The following is a 17507-nucleotide window of genomic DNA, read 5'->3' as shown; positions in this document are numbered from 1 at the left end:
GCGAGAGATGGCTGGAGCTGCAGGGCTGTCAGGGCTCAGTGGAAGCGCTAGATCAGCACTTCTTCAGGGCTGTCAGGGCTCAGTGGAAGTGCCAGGATCAGCGCCAGGCTCCAGCTGGAGCTCGGCGCTGATCCTGGTGCTTCTGAGCCCAGAAGAAGCACCGATCAGCTGGAATATTGCAGCATCTCCAGGGTCGTGATTTACATTCAGATGTTTGGCAACTGATTCATTTTTTCAGAGCCATTGAAACTTTGAACAGTCACTAAGCGAACTGTTGTAAATCGAGGACTACCTGTACTTCATCACTTTTTTCTTTTTTGTTGGTCATCAAGTTTTTGACACCTTGCTAGGTAACTAGTGGTACTCGGATGTTGCCATATCCTAAAAGTGGTACAATGGGTGAAAAGGTTGAAAAGCCCTGAACTAGATGACTTTGGATTTAGGGATTCTTCATTTTTAGGGTCTGTATAAGCTTACTGGCATGCAGTTTTGATGTCCTACCTAGATTCCTACTGTGAGCAAATGGCAGCTGCAGCTGGAAAAACTCTTCCACAGATTTATCTCCTGTAGTAATTGCACTCTTTTCCTGTATCAGAAGATCCTATTTCAACAGTCTACATGAGGTTGCCCTTCCTGGTTCTGGATCCAGAAGTATGAGCAGTTATTTCAGTATATCTTTACAGCAAGCCTTACCATTTAGATTTCACTTGCCATTCAAAGTGCTGATTGTTATCTAAAAAAAGCCCTTGATAGCTTAGGCTCTGTATATTACAGGATAACCTTTCTCCAATTGTTTCAACCTGTCCTACAAGAATTGTCAGGGTAAACATGCTCCAGCTCCCATCAAGACATCCTCCTCCTAATGAACCTTGGATATATACCTTCTCTATAGCTTCTATCCCTGGACCAGCATTATCCCATTGTCCATACAGTGTGTCACAAGTCCAAATATTTTGGCTTGTACTTTATGGGTGGTTAGTTTGTTACTCCATTGCTATTCCTAAGAGAATGCTGTTTCATGTAGCTGTAAATCAGAAAGACCTGTGGGGAAAAAACTTACTCAGGTGCATCTCTTCACTATGTGCTTGCCTCCCTTGTTTTCAAGGTAATGATTGGACTGTGTAACCAATTACTCTATTTTCTTGGGAAAAAGAAGAAAAAGCTATGTGACTATATTGTATATATCTATTAAAATAGTTTATTTTTATGAAAAGTTATACTCTGTTATGGCATTGACTTTTCAAATTTAAAAAATATATATGTTGAGATGGCTTTATAAAATATGGTAAAAGAATAGCCCAGAAAAGCAAAAAATCCACATGGCTCCAATCGTCTTGTAGCTGCTCCGCTACTCCAGAACGTGGTCCTGAGAAAGAAGAAAATGCCCTTAGCCATGGAAGAATAACCTACCCATGACTTAAGTCTTTTGGCAGGAGAAATGTTAACAAGTGTATGAAATGTGCAGTTACATGTACCGGTGGTAGTACAAGTTACTAGTTACTACTAACTGCCTGTTGTGCATCTTATACATTTTGCACAAAAGTTGCTTGCGTTAATTATAGAAATCCACACATACATTCTCTCTTGCTCTCCATACACACACATACGTGCACACTCATACATGAGTACAAATGAAATCTGTTGAAGAGTAACAATTGGCACAGCCTTCCCTAATAATGGGGAGGATTTCTGGACTACATAGTCTCAATATTGAAAGGTATGAGAGCAGAAAACACCACGGCCATAAGGAGTAGGGCTGGAAGTGGGAAAGACCCTATATTATACTAGATTTCTATACTAGGATTTCCATTTTTGTAAAATCATTGATGCTATTGTTCCTGTTGACACATTAAGGTTAAATCACTTATGCAGACAGATGCAATTATGTATGAGCAATGATATGAATGAATAACTAGAAAAATGTTCACAGAAAAGACTGAAATTAACCATGATCAGACTAGAAGACCTCCAAGGTCTCTTCCAATTCTGTTATTCTGTTATTCTAGTCTATTTTAACAAGAATCCATGCACAGGGAAGAGTCTCCATAAACAGGGCATACATATTCAAGGGGCCACAAAGACAGGAGGCAGCCTTCCCAATACAGGACTGTTGGATGCATTGGATCTGCATGATCCAGAAATCCTAGCCAATGTGGCTTGGAATTGTTTTACTGAAAACCGACTGTCCACAGTTACAAATGCACATACTGTATGAGAGGGATGAAAATGCAATTTAAAACTGAATTTAAACTATACATTTTAGAACCAGCTCATTTGAAATATGATCTTTTCTTTTACAAGGAAAATAAAGAGCTTCATTTGACAATTTCCATGTTGTGGCACAACCACTATCACCACCTCTTTCCTCTAAAAAGACAAATTGTCCTTTAGGGAATCATTTTAAGAGGATTGAGATGCATTATGGATTCATGCTGAGCAGAGGTAAATTTAATATTTCTGCAAACTGTTTTGTTTACATTTTAGCATTCTTACTAAATACAAAAAGATATTTGGGCTCTAACATTTCTTCGGTTCTTCAGATTCCTTTGAAATAATTTTGTCAATATCTACAGGTATATCTTCATTGTCTTAATCCTTGAAAGATCCTAAAAAGAATCTGATTATCAATAAATCAGCAGCTATTTATTGCCTATTAATATAATGTATAATAAATAATGCAGATGGCATTGCCAAAACAGGTGAAAAATACAGGTAGTCCTCCACTTACGGCCACAACTGAGACCAAAATTTATTTTACTAAGTAAGACATCAGTTAACTGAATTTGCTCCATTTTATGACCTTTCTTACCACAACTGTTAAGTGAATAACTGCACTTGTTAAATTAGCAACACAGTTGTTAAATGAATCTGACTTTGCTTGTCAAAAGGTCACAAAAGGTGATCACACAAATCCAGGATACTGCAACCACCATAAATATGAGTCAGTTGCCAAGCACCCAAAGTTTGATCACATGACCACAGGGATGCTACAATGGTCCTAAGTGTGAAAAATGTCGTAAGTCACTTTTTTCAGTGCTGTTATAATTTTGAACAGTCACTAAACAAATTGTTGTAAGTTGAGGACTACCTATATTGGCCCAAACTTCTTTCACACAAAGGTATCAATTTCCCCTAGGCTGAGGTTCCTGTCCTAAATGTACCACATAAAACTTTGATTTACAGACTCCATATATACTGTTGCTAAGACTACATATATACATACATACACACACACACACACACACACACACACATGGCATGTACAGTTCATTCAGAAAGTATTCAGACCCTCTTCACTTTTGTCAATTTTATTATGCTGCAACCTGATTTTACAGCTGTTGAAATTCATTTTTTTCTCATTAATCTATACTCAGTTTCCCATACTGACAAAGTGAAAACAGAATTTTAGAAACATCTGTAAATTTATAAACAAGAATAAGATGATTTCATAACAAAAATAATAAGATATATATTGACTGCTTTAGCAATGCACACTTACCTTTGAGGACCATGATAACCTTCAATTTGGGATTAATCTTAATAGACAAATTCTGTTGAATCTACAGCCTCCCCTGCTGTTTGAGTATAGGAATTTCAGGAGGGAGGTTGCAAATCACACATCCTAAATATGATTTCTAAATTAGCAATCTCTGGAAGATCACATATCCCCTATTAATAAGAAGAAGCAATCCATATTGCTTCTTCAGTATAGATCCATATATGTTACCAAAAAGAAAAAAAAATATTGTTTTAAACTGCTGTGGGAAAATGTTTTATTTATCTTTTCTGAATGAAATAAACATTTGCATTAGACTGGAAAGTTGAAGAAACATTCTGGAAAAAGGCATTGGCAAACCACTTCCACAATGCTGCCAAGAAAACTGTGTGGATGTAATCATCTGGAATCGAGCTTGACTCAAGGATGTCTTTACTATTCATGCCAAAGCAGCAAAACGGAATTAGATGTTGGATATGGTGGATTTATTATGTTTCACGTTGGACCCACTTCAGCATAAAACTCTTGTTATATTTTGCTTGGGGGCGGGATCCAAAGGTGCTTTTTCAAGAGGCAACTGGACTTTGTTTTTCCAAACTGAAGAAGCTTCTTGGATGAGAAGCGAAGCATTTTCACAGAAAAACAAGAATGTCCAGTTGCCTCTTGAAAAAGCACCTTTGGGACAACCATGACCTGGATGACTGAGAATCTCCATAGACTTGGGGTGGGGGGGACTTTCTCAGCATGTAAATTAATAAATAGCGAACATATAGGACTATACAGGTGTGGTGAAGGGCAAGCCAACACTTTGGTGGGCTGAAAATCATATTACAGCCTACTAAACTCAAACTATTTTTAAGACAAAGAAGGTAAGAAACAAAGAGTACAGCTTGATTCTTATCTTAGTTAGAACAGCAAGTAAATTTGTGGCATAAACAGTTGACTTCTCTGGAATTTTTGTGCAAGGAAGGAATGTCAATCCTTAATCATGTGTGATGGGCTAGCAAAAAGAAACCAAGATTCTTACAGATTCCCAGCACATAAAAGGTAAAAGTTTTTCCATTTGGTCATGTCCAACTGTAGGGGGCACTGAGGGAGTCAATGTTGTCAGAAGACATTTTCTGAAATTATGTGGCCAGCATGTCTGTATGCTCAGGGACATGGAGCACTGTTATTTTCTCTCCCAATGTAGACAAAGGCTGTTCTTAAGGAGGGTGGGGGGAAAAATCCCTTCCCTCTCTCCTCACAGGGGGAAGCAAATTCAAGAAGCTTTTGACAGGGAAAGTAGACAATTAGGAAAACAAGGAGGCAATTCTCACCCAGTTTTCAAGTGCTTTCAAGTGCTTTGTTGTTGATTATTGATTATTTTAATACTATAGGAGAGGGGTATCCTAGTCTTTAATGCTGCTGCTGTAGGAATGATCCAGTCCAATCAAAAAAGGAACACAGAATTACTTTTCGAAGTGAGAGGGGCAGAATATAAATTTAATAAATAATGCTGGATACATTCCATTTGGTTTTCCTAAGAACTGACCTAGTTAGAAGAACATGAAACAACAAAACCAGAATTTAGTTCCGCAGAGCCTTATTCCAAAATGAAAATTGCACTGACTTCTTTATAAATCCATTCCTATATAGCCCTCGACATACAGCCTCAACTGAGCCCAAAATTTCTGGTGTTCAGCAAGACATTTGTTAAGTCAGTTTTGCCCACTTTATGACCTTTCTTGTCACAGTTAAGTGTAGGACTGCACTTGTTAAATTAGTAACATAGCAGTTAAGTGAATCTGGCTTCCCCATTGACTTTGTCAGATCACAAAAGGTGATCCCATGACCCTGGGACACTGCAACTGTCATATCAGTTGCCAAATGTCTGAATTTTGATCACATGACCATGGGAATGTCGTAATGGTTGTTAAGTGTGAAAAATGGTCATAAGACACTATTTTCAGTGGTGTTGTAAATTCAGCCACTAAACAAACTGTTGTAATTCGAGGACTACTTACATTCTTGTATCCTTCCCTTTTTTTCTCTAGTCCTGCCCATGTTATGCCAATAAGACAGATCCTGTGACCATCTGAAGAAATTTCCTTTTTCTCCTGAACAGTGCAACAGCAACAGTAGACAATTGAAATATTTTACACCTATGCTCTTATGTACCACTGTGTTCTGGATGGCAAAGGGAAGAATCATACAATTTAAGTTTCCATCTAGAAAAGAATTCTGACAGACCAACAGGAAAAGCTCTTCTGACGACTCTCAGCAGCCGTCAGTCAAGCAGCAGTTTGACTATCTAGCATGTAAGAAATGGCTTCCTCCTAAACAGTACTGAAGTTTTCTTTAAGAGACGCACCTGGTCCCTCCTAATAAAATGTGAATGATCTTTTCAAAATAAGGAAGTAGAACTTGTTGATCTTTGCTTTGACAGATGTGAATAATATGTGAAAATACTTAGAGCCGGGTACTATCCCCCCCACAAAACATGCCAATGATGGGCACTGGCAATACAACTGTTGTATTTTTTTTTCTTTTAAATGTTCATTAGTATACATGAGAGTGATGTGAACTTAACTATGTGTGTAACTTTGGTGGCAAAAGTTTCCAAAATTCAGAGTTTTCTCCTACACGCAAAAGATGGGATTTTACATTTTCTATTGATATCTAGTACGGGTAGTCCTTGACTTACAACCACCCAGAAGGTCACGAAAGATGGTCACATGATCCCGGGACACTGCGAATATGATAAATATGAACCAGTTGACAAGCATCCAAAGGTAAATCATGTGACTCGGGGGGGGGTGTGCTGCAACGGTCACAAGTGTGAAAAAAGGTCATTAATCACTTTTCTCAGTGCTGTTGTAACTCTGAACAATCACTAAACAAACTGTTGTAAATCAAGGATTACCTGTATTTGCTCTGGATACCACTCTGTTTTATAGTTGCTTTTTGTTCCTTCCTTTCTTTTCCCTCTTGCATAAACATAAACAGAACTACCTAGGTCCAAAAGTAAAATTATTCCAGAATAATCTACCAAAGACATTTGGGATTTAAAAATTACTTTATGACTATAGTGGGCCTGAATGAATATGGTTATGACTGGTCCTCAGAATTCTGGCTGCCCCAGCACCCCACTGGTCACATGATCACAATTTAGGCATGTGGCAACCTGTTCACACTTATGACATATTGCAGCACCTCATGATCACATTATCACTGTTTGCAGCCTTTCCTGCCAGCTCCCTCAGAGAGTCAATGACAAGCGGAAAGGAAAGGTCGCAAATCTCTCTCTCTCCTATGTGTTCTGCCTCAACCTCTCTGCAGTAGCACCATGATGGCCATCATGCTCCCCAACCCTCACCACACCTCCCTTGCAGTCTCTCATGCACTCTCCCTTGCTCTCTCCCTGACCTGCTGCGCCTCTTACATACCACTTTACAACTGCATTGCTTAGCAACAGAAATTCCAGCCCCAACTGCTGTTGTAAGTTGAGGACCACCTGTAACGGCAAGTTTCCAAAATGTTTCATCTATATAAAGAAAAACACTGATTCAAAGTCAAGCAACTCTGTAGTGCATGAAGAAAATGTAAAATTGATGATGCTGAGATGTACAACATCTACATTCTTTATATTATTTAAACCTGTGCTGTTCCCTCAATCATAATTCAATTAAAATAACTTCAAGCAACAGCAGAACAACATAAAAACACAATTCCTATCGTTACTCTTGAACAACAAAGAGAAAAGGACTGGTGGGTTTTCAGTATTAGTCTAATAAGAGAAAATGACACATAATACTGCATTTATATAAAACAATTGCATAATTCAAAATAACAATTAGGATTAAGTAATAATGAAGATTTAAATGGAAATCCTCCAGACTGTATTAAGATAAAGACTGTGATCGGAGCAACCTGTGGATTCTCAGGCTTTGATAGATACTCAGTGCAAGACATGACATCAAGATTTGTTAAATCTTTTTATTAAGAAGCATATTAAAGTGAGAACATGAATTTTAATTTTTTAACCTCACTTGGCAAGCAAACTAACAAAATTTTTCCATCCTCTTAAGCCATAGTTGATAAGCAATTGCAGGAAGTCAGTCCCCCCCGCCCCGAGAAGGAAATAGTTTGAGGGATATTAAAAAAGGCAGAATATTATATTTCCCCAAAGGAATAATAGAAAATCTTAGACATAAATCAGCCCCCAGAAACCAACTCCCTCTCCCTGCCCCAAACAGAAACCAGTGCTGTAGAAATGCAGATTTGATAATCCTATTCAGGAAGACTGGGGCTGATGGGATTAGAAAGACAAAAACCCCTAAAATCTACATCCCCTACCCAAAATCTAAAGACATGACCTTTAGGACATACTAGGATTAACCCACCACCATTAGAATACCAATAGGGCACACTGAACCTCAGGTCAAAGTTCATTGCACAGGAACAGGAACAACCTCAAACAGGAACAACAACAACAACCCAAGAAGGTTTAAAAACCCACCACTCCCAGCTCCATTTTGTCAGCTTTCCCAGAACTGCATGCTGGTGTTGTTCAGTTCTTCAGTAAACTGAAACTTCTTTCCTAAGCAGCTTCCGATTGTTTATTCCCAGCTTGGACTGGACCTAAAGATTTTTCTTTCAACACAATTTAATTTGCAAATTGAGAACATTTAGGTGATTTTATTCAAGACAGCCTAAAGCATAATTCTACAAGTGCATATTTTCAGATTATGATGTGAGCTTAACTTTATCCCTACATCATATCCCTACATCATACTAGTTTTAGAGTTAAGAAAGGATTTTCAGAGATTAGTTGTAGGTTGCTTTCTCACGCTGGCAACTGGCCCTACTTTCTCTAGTTGGAAAACCTTTGATTTCTTTTTCTTCCAATTCTCTTCAACTTCACAAAGAATCTTCTGCCTGCAGTAAAGAAGTCCCTATAGCAGTTCCTCCTCTTCATATCTTCAGAACACTTCTCAGGATTGTACCCAACAACTCATTTCAGCAAACCTCTCCAGCACTCTCTCAGACCAACAATCCTTCAGCATGAAACATAGCCCATCCAACTTGAATTTACCAGCACATTTTGTTCTTTATTAAAGCTACATGTTTTCAAAAGCCAGAGCTGTCAACTCCATTTTAGTTCCAAGGCATTATCTCCATACTAGTTCTCTTCCTTTCTTCTTCCCAAAAAAGAAGAAAAGGTGGCCTTTAAAAAAGGCTTCTCTATTCTCCTCACAAAGCTTTTGTTGATGTTTACATTAAATATAGATATCAGATAAACTGACAAAAAGTCATGGTAATTGTAGGCATATCACAAGGTACGTTTTCCAGTGTTAGAAGGTAACACATGCATTTTGGAGCTACTAAAGCCGTTGCTGGAAGTAAGTCACTCCTAAAATGCCTTCCAAATAAGACAAATCCCACAAACATTTGTCATCATGACTACTGATGATGTGAGCTGGGAAACAACTGGAGCCAAATTGCAGCAAGTTGTAAATGACAACAAAGTAGGATAGGCTACTCTAAAGCAATATTTTTGAATCAGTAGACACAAATGAAAATTTGTCATGGGTGACCTCACAAATTGGCTGCCCATCATTGGACACCCAATGACCAACACCCTACCCCAGCAACTATAAGTTCAGGAAGTCATTATATATGGCAGCTATAAAACTCCCCAGATCAGCGCAAGAATGTGAGAGCACATACGCATAAAATAAGCAAGCTTATTTCAGAAGCTGGAATTCCAGGCAGACAAATTGAAGATGCAGGCAATAAAGATCAGCTAGGAAAAGAGAAATGGCACAGGAAATCAGGTTCAAGATGAGAAAGATTTGTGCCAACAAAAGTGTGACTCCCAAGCTCTTTTTATATGGCCCTGCCTCAAGCATGTCTATTTTACTGAATCGTCCCTATTCCTTTTAAGGAACTTCATTTAACATCTTTATTCTACTTGCTTGATCTTTCTGTGGGTCAAGGGCTAAGATCTTTTCTTCCTCAGTCTCTGGAGCTGCCAACTTAGCTTGTTGCTTGGTTTCTACAACAGGTAGCTAATTATCTGATTGCACCAGAGCTGCAGGCTCATGTTCCGCAGATCCTAATCTTTCTAAGCTCCATCTAGAGAGAATTGGCTTCTGAGTTGCAAGGTTAGAACCTCTTAAGCTCTGCTCCTCCAGTTCAGTGTGTGACTCATCTGAAAGCCAAACAAGCTGAGTGACTCCCAGCTGTACTGTCTAAACATTCTAATAACCTCTCTATCATTTGTTATAAATTTGTCTTTTTTATTGACAAGTGGCACTTTACCAAACAAAGCACTGGGTTACAAACACACATCATTTTTAATCTAAGAATGATTATTGGCCTATATGACACCTAAAGAATTTTTGCAGATAAAGATGCTGCTAAAATCTGGCACTTTACATTGCTATAGGTCAACCAACATTTGATTATGTTTAAATTTAAACCATCTTTTGTTTAAAAAAATGAAATCATGTGAATGTGGGAACCTGCTGAGAATCAAGGGATCAACCCCTGCTGTAGAGTACGCTAAACTATTTTGCATGCTTATCCAGGATTTTATAAATCATAGGTAGTCCTCCTTATGTGCGTACATAAAAAGACAATATTTTAAACATAGGTTTTATTTTATCATGACACTCCCATGATTGCTGAAAACTAATTACATGGATAAATGTAGCTACTACGTCTCATACATTAGAAAAGAAACCTAAGGCATTTCAGACCCATAACAATAATATGCAGACTATATTCTCAAAACTCTATGGGTCAAATACCTCAAGTGAACTATCACAGCTGAGAGTTGCAGTATCCACTAGGATGCCAGGTACAGGTTTTATCTAAACAGGTTCCAAAGACAGTAGCTTTTGTTTTAATAGAAACTAGAACTAACTTAGTTGTAATGTCATGGTTCCGACAGATGAATCTCTTCAAAAGAACTTCGAGGTATTGTTTTCCTTAAAGAATCTTTTATTCGAGAAACAAAGTATTGGCACTATAGAGTTGAAGCCAAAAACTGAATTCCCCTCCCCTGGCACAAAGAAGCAAAGCGCAATTCCCTCCTCCAATTAACAGTTATAAATCACATTCCCCAATTAACTTGAAGTGTGGGCTTTCTCCCCATCTCTCCTGCCCGCCAAATTTCTATCAACTCTGGATCTAATAACCTTGAGTTCCCACGGCTGAGTTATTATTGTTATGACTAGCTGGACTCTCATCCACATTCCCCCTCCCAGCATCAATGAACTCTAAAAGCAATAGAGAAAAGATGGCTATATTTCCATCTGTTGCCAAAACAAGAACATCCGATGTTAGCAGCATTGACATTTATCTGGAGTACACATGTGGAATGCAGGCCTTCAAAAGATGTTTGTTAACCTAGGCATGAATTCTATGTATTACAAACAGCTTTAAGATCCAGAATATTTTTATCAGTTTGGCAATGCTTATATATCATGTGCTTAGAGGAAGGGGAAGAGACTTGACCTCCCTTTTCTAAATTTCCATTACCACCCTGAGTATTTGGTCTCTCTTTTTGTATCACACTTAGCAGGCATCCACAACAAGTGCTCTGCAACAATCCCCTAACAGAAGCGCAAATCTAGAAGGCTACCTGACATGTGGCAGCTTACATTAAAACTTCTATATATAACCCAATACATAAGGCATGTAAACTAAGTCTAGAACATCATCAACACTAGGGTATTAAAATATACTTTCCAATTCCATTCTTTCAATTCTATTACATTTATGCTTATGATGTACCATGGCAAGACAGCTGTACTGCCTAAGGAAATAAAGGGAAAGGGGGTCTTATAAATTTTCCAAATGACTGTAAGGCCAAGTTCTGTGTATGGTTTTAATATTCTTCCTTCTCTTTTTCCCAAGATGTGCCTCCCATACATGTTATTGGATTCTTGGCTTGTTTTTCCATTTTGTGGAATATCTTGCTTTCATTATTGTTTTCCTTGTGAGACAGTTAATGGCCTCCCCGCTGAACAAAATTCTATCCGTTTGGCTGACATCAAGGTGGCTAAAGAAAAAATGCTAAAATGCATTTCTGAGCCAGGAAAAGGTACAGACATTTGATGAATCTGGATGCAACACAGATAAAAGCCTGTGATTTTGATTTTGTTATAAATTTCATCAGGGGTGGAATCAGTCCAACATAAAAAGGCCTTTTGCACAACAATTGAAGAGCTGGCAGGCAAGTAGGAACATATTGCTAAAATCAATGGTGTCCTTCAAGAAAGAAGAAGCAACATAAAAATACTTCATTTCATTCTTCCATTCTTTTGCTAAACCCCATAATCCGTAGGCATCAACTATACTGGACACTGTAGTAGTTCCACTCAGTCAAACAGCATCTAGTTGAAGGAAAATAGTTTTAATTATTTGGTGTTATAAAACCCAACTTAAAAACAAAACAGGATAACCTGTTTATAAGGTCTTATCTTGCGGCGATAAGGACGGCGAAGTCTAACTACTTTGCCGCCCTTATCGCGTCCGCAGATAATCGCCCGGCCGCCCTGTTTAGGGTGACTCGCTCCCTCCTTAACCAGGAGGTGAGAGAGGATCCCTTGCAGGGACGAGCCGAGGAGTTCAGTCATCATCTGGCGGACAAAATCGCTCGGATCCGGACCGGCCTGGACTCTGACTGGGCAGAGTCTGATGTGGAGGAATCAGGCGGTCTTGAGCACGTTATCTGGACTGAGTTCGACCCTGTTTCCCCTGATGATGTGGACAGGATCATGGGGAGACTGAGCACCACCACCTGTTTGTTGGATCCGTGCCCCTCCTGGCTAGCTTATGCGGCTCGGGAGGGAACACGAGGCTGGTTCCATGCAGTAATAACTGCTTCTCTGAAGGAGGGTGTCTTCCCTGCCGCCTTGAAGGAGGCGGTGGTGAGACCCCTTCTCAAGAAGCCTGCTTTGGACCCGGCTGCTTTAGACAACTACCGTCCAGTCTCCAACCTTCGCTTTCTGGCGAAGGTTGTTGAGAGTGTGGTGGCGCATCAGCTCCCTCTGTTCCTGGAGGAAACTGATTATCTGGACCCGTACCAATCGGGTTTCAGGCCCGGACACAGCACGGAGACGGCATTGGTCGCGCTGGTGAATGATCTCTGGAGGGCAAGGGACAGGGGTTGCTCCTCTGTCCTGGTCCTATTAGATCTCTCAGCGGCTTTCGATACCATCGACCATGGTATCCTGCTGCGGCGTCTCAGGGGGTTGGGAGTGGGAGGCACCATTTTACGGTGGTTCTCCTCCTACCTCCAGGGCCGCTCGCAGTCGGTGTTGACGGGAGGGCAGAGATCCGCCCCGAGGCCTCTCATTTGTGGAGTCCCTCAGGGGTCGGTTCTCTCGCCTCTCCTGTTCAACATCTATATGAAGCCGCTGGGCGAGATCATTCGTGGCTTCGGGGTGGGGTATCACCAGTACGCTGATGATACCCAACTTTTTCTTTCCACCCCGAACCAACCCAGCGATGCCCTCTCCGTGATGTCCCGGTGCCTGGAGGCGGTTCAGGTCTGGATGGGGAGAAACAGGCTTCGTCTCAATCCCGCCAAGACTGAGTGGCTGTGCATATCGGCATCTCGGGTTAACCAAGTTATTCCACCTCTAACGATGGGGGGGGTGAGGTGTTACCCCCCGTTGATAGGGCTCGCAACTTGGGCGTCCTCCTGGACTCACGGCTCAATTTTGAAGATCACATAGGAGCCGTGACCATGGGGGCTTTTGCACAGGTTCACCTGGTGCGCCAGTTGCGTCCCTATCTGGACCGAGACGCCCTACGCACAGTTACTCATGCGCTTGTGACCTCCTGTTTGGACTACTGTAACGCTCTCTACATGGGGCTGCCCTTGAAGACCACTCGGAGGCTTCAACTGGTGCAGAATGCGGCTGCGCGAGTTGTAATGGGGGTCTCCCGATACTCCCATGTAACACCTTTACTCCGCGAGCTGCATTGGCTTCCGGTTGCCCTCCGGGTGAAATTCAAGGTGCTGGTTATCACCTATAAAGCCCTACATGGCCTGGGTCCGGGGTATTTGAGGGAACACCTGCTGCCGGCATCAAACGCCCTTCGCCCAGTGCGCTCCCACAGGGAGGGTCTGCTCAGGGTCCCGCCGGTAAGAGATTGCCGGCGGGTGACACCCAGGGATAGGGCCTTCTCAGTGGGGGCGCCTGCCCTCTGGAACCAGCTGCCGGTGGAGCTGAGGACTGCTCCTGACCTCCGATCATTCCGCCGGGGCCTGAAGACCTGGCTCTTTGAGCTCTCAGGCCCAGGCTGAGGAGATATTCATTTTAATTGGGGTTTTTTAATAGTACAGGGTTGATTTAATATTTTTTAAATTGGGTTTTAACTTTTGTATAGTTGTTTTTTAACTCCCTGTAAACCGCCCTGAGTCCTCAGGGAAAGGGCGGTATATAAATGCAATAAATAAATAAATAAATAAATAAATAAACCTTAGAGAAATGGGATTAAACAGTACTCAGATATGCTACATAAATATGTCAGCTCCTATAGCTAGCTTTGAAAGAGATTGTTGCTAGGGCAGATTAATATTAGCATTAGGATTACTAAGGATTTGGAGAGTCATTGCAGGCTTTCCTTAAACTTGGTTAAATGGCACTCAGTGCCAAAGGTAGTGTCACATCTATATTTCTTTCAGAAATATTGTTGGTAATAGCCTCTGAAGTATGCCAGGTCTAAATTGGAAGAAATATTACATGGAGGCTACAGCATTTCTTATATGGCTACACAACAGAAAATCTACGAACCAGGAGCAATTTATTTAGGGGCAGCTTTGTACGTTCAAGCTAATCACAACCATTTTTCATCCTTCCAGTGTAGCTTTTAGACTTCTCGTCATTAGTTTTCTCTGCAGTGGCTTTCTACTTTGAGGCAATTTTAGGCCTCTTGAGATTCTATACTCAGTATATTGTGCCATTGCTTTGCCTGATTCACATACACAGGAAGGGATAAATTCTGAGTTGGACTTCTTTCATCTATAATCTTTTTAGATTTACTTTCTGCCTACTTCCTACTTTTTTTGTTCTGTATCACAGAAAATGTGTTACACAAGGAAGGATGTGGTGCAATGGCTTTTAATTGGTAGTCACTCGACAGCCGAGTGGCATACAAATTTAATCAATAAATAAATCACTCCAGAAGCTACTAGTATAATGCACTTGTTAATGTGCTGAACAACCAGTGGAATCATTAAGAAACTTGACAATCAAGCTCACTTGGTGATTTTGTGACCATCCCTCTTTCTGAGCCTGGCTGCCAGCCCTACACTAGGAAAAGTCTGGAAAAAGGCTCAACAAGTTTGACTGCAACTATATTTTACTGGTGTAGGCTATAGTTATAATCTTGAAAATCTGAATTTTCTATTTTCACTCTCTTATATGGTAGTGAATTAGGGTATGGCTGGTCTGAGCTTCTTCCTCACACTGTTTGCCAGGCTTAAACCATGTTTGCAAAGTTTCTCCAAGGTCATCTCCATGGCTCTCTATACCAAGCCATCAGATAATTGTAGTGGGGCTAACATTAGAAGAGCGCTTCCCATATATTATCTTGAGCAAGACTAGTTTTTAAACTAAAACCTTAATTTGCAGGGAAATCTGTTTTGTACCCAGTTCAGTATTAAGAGTCATCTTTCTCTTCTGTATAAACTTTCTTTCTAAAGCCTGAAGTTTGCATTACTTATCTAGGCTAGTCAGTCATCCATAAATGGAAAACATTTTCCAAAGGTTGAAATGACATGATTTTCATCATGCAATACTTCTCCCAACTCAACTGTTAAGATTGGAAGCTGCAAACATACTCATATTTCATCAATCCCTTTATGAAGAACTCCTTATTTCCAGCATCAGGAAGCACAGAATGTGGCCCATAAAGAAAAAAGCCTGAGCAATTGTGGAGCTTTAAAAAAAACTACCGGTAGTTCTTTTGTGAAGAAACGTTTGCTAAATTGAGCAAAATAAGGAGCAAATTTGCTTTCCATGATAAAGCAAGCAATAAACTACCTCTTTTGTTAATAAATCACTGACATTTTTGGAAAGATAGCCATACTAGTTCTTTGCCTCCTTGTCATGCTACATTAATTACATAGATTAATTATGTATTATCTAATACATAAATAAAAACAGACCTGCTGTGTCAAAGGAATCATGGTATTTTATGCCGTGCTAGTTCATGTGAGACTGGTCTTTTAAGTCCATAGTAGCATCTCTCAAATTAATTAGCTCTGTATTTTCCCTTAATTTGCCTTTCCCATGCCATCTTCCCATGACAATAGGTGCATGATGGCAGAGGTTTCTATCACGCTAAGGACTTCATGTGCAGAGGTGTCACTGCACGTTTTTTTATGTTCGTCAGAAAAGTTCATTTCTAACTGTACATTTTTCCCTGCTCTCTGCACCTGTTGTGATAACTTATCTGGTAACCATAGTGAATCCCATATGACTAGTTATGTTATGGTTTCAGTCTGTTTAGTGCGCATGTCTAGAAGAGGTTCCCACAGTTATTATTTTATTGTTTTATTCACTTTGCTGTTACTGACTGTTACGTTAGGATGTAGTGAGCTAGCTCTGTATAATATATATTTAGTAAAAGGTATTTAGTAAGATTATGCGTCGTGTTTTTCTTGCCTTCCTGCATGCATATCATGCATTCTCTGAAGCACGGTCCTTCGCCCTCTACAAAGGTGATTTTTACCTTGACAAGAGGGAATTCTGCAGCATCCTAAGAACTTGAGAATTACAGGGTTGAGTATATGCAAGAGATAAATGAATTCAGAAATCAGTCAAATGAATACAGGATTTAATAACTGAAATGGAATGTATGTTCTTGTTTCTTGATTTCACTCCCTTATTTTGGGAATCCTATACTTATTAAGTGTTGTTTTATTAATGCATTTAAATTGATATCTTATGTGTCCATACTAATTGAAAAATTACAAATAACTTTCCAACTATAATTATGATCATGTATTAGGTAAAGGTAAAGGTTCCCCCGCACATGCGTGCTAGTCGTTTCCAACTCTAGGGGCCGGTGCTCATCTCCGTTTCAAAGCCGAAGAGCCAGTGCTTGTCCGAGGACATCTCCGTGGTCATGTGACCAGCATGACTAGACGCCAAAGGCGCACGGAACACTGTTACCTTCCCACCGTCGTGGTCCCTATTTTTCTACTTGCATTTTTTACGTGCTTTCGAACTACTAGGTTGGCAGAAGCTGGGACGAGTAACAGGCGCTCACTCTGTTATGCGGCACTCGGGATTCGACCCGCCAAACTGCCGACCTTCTGATCGACAAACTCATGTATTAACCATTACCAAAAAACTAAATTATTATACTGCTATGAAACAGATAATTAAAATTGAGGTCCTAAACTTATCTGCCAACTATATAGAAAAATAAGGTTTTTTTTTAATCCTTGTGTCAACTGTCTAATAATGCCTAGGATATATCACAGCTATACTATAGAATGAAATACTACAGGAAGCTAGCCTTCCTTCCTAACATCAAGCATTAAATCACAAGCATTTTGCTTCTTTCTTTGTGATAAGCATTTTTCATTTTGGTAATTAGAAGGGAAAAAAAGGACAAGAAAGGCAGGCTAAGCACAATTTTGTGATATGTTTAAAGAGAAAAGGCAAGCAAGTGCACATACGTGACACTGCTATAAACAGTGCTGCTGGGATTATTTGGAAACATCATGAGTCATACTGATTTAATATTCATAAACTCCATTCAGCTTTATTATAGCTTGACCACCACCAAGGGATTTTAAGAAACAGGCAATAAGTGCTGCATGTCATCTTGACCATTTGGATAGACAGCTTGCAGCTACCCACACCAATTAGATGGTAAATGGGCATCTTTAGGTTTGGATTATGTCCAGTAATATATGCCCAATAGCCCACTGTTCAAGAGGGGATAGCTCAGAATGTATCATGGGCATGCCTTGCACATCTGTCTCTAGGAG

At 40.1% G+C, this 17507-nt stretch overlaps 1 long non-coding RNA gene across 1 annotated transcript; it reads left to right on the top strand.

Annotated features, from left to right (window-relative positions):
* The first annotated feature begins 408 nt into the window (after positions 1 to 408).
* On the top strand, positions 409 to 5854 carry LOC308671258. The gene is made up of 3 exons (XR_014027167.1): positions 409 to 651; positions 2302 to 2442; positions 5533 to 5854. It is a non-coding gene; the product is annotated as an uncharacterized lncRNA (long non-coding RNA).
* The last annotated feature ends 11653 nt before the right edge of the window (positions 5855 to 17507 follow it).

Source organism: Vipera berus (assembly GCF_964194415.1).
Source record: "Vipera berus genome assembly, chromosome: 7".
In the NCBI taxonomy this organism is placed as follows: domain Eukaryota; kingdom Metazoa; phylum Chordata; class Lepidosauria; order Squamata; family Viperidae; genus Vipera; species Vipera berus.
This window is presented reverse-complemented; position numbering and strand designations above follow the sequence as displayed.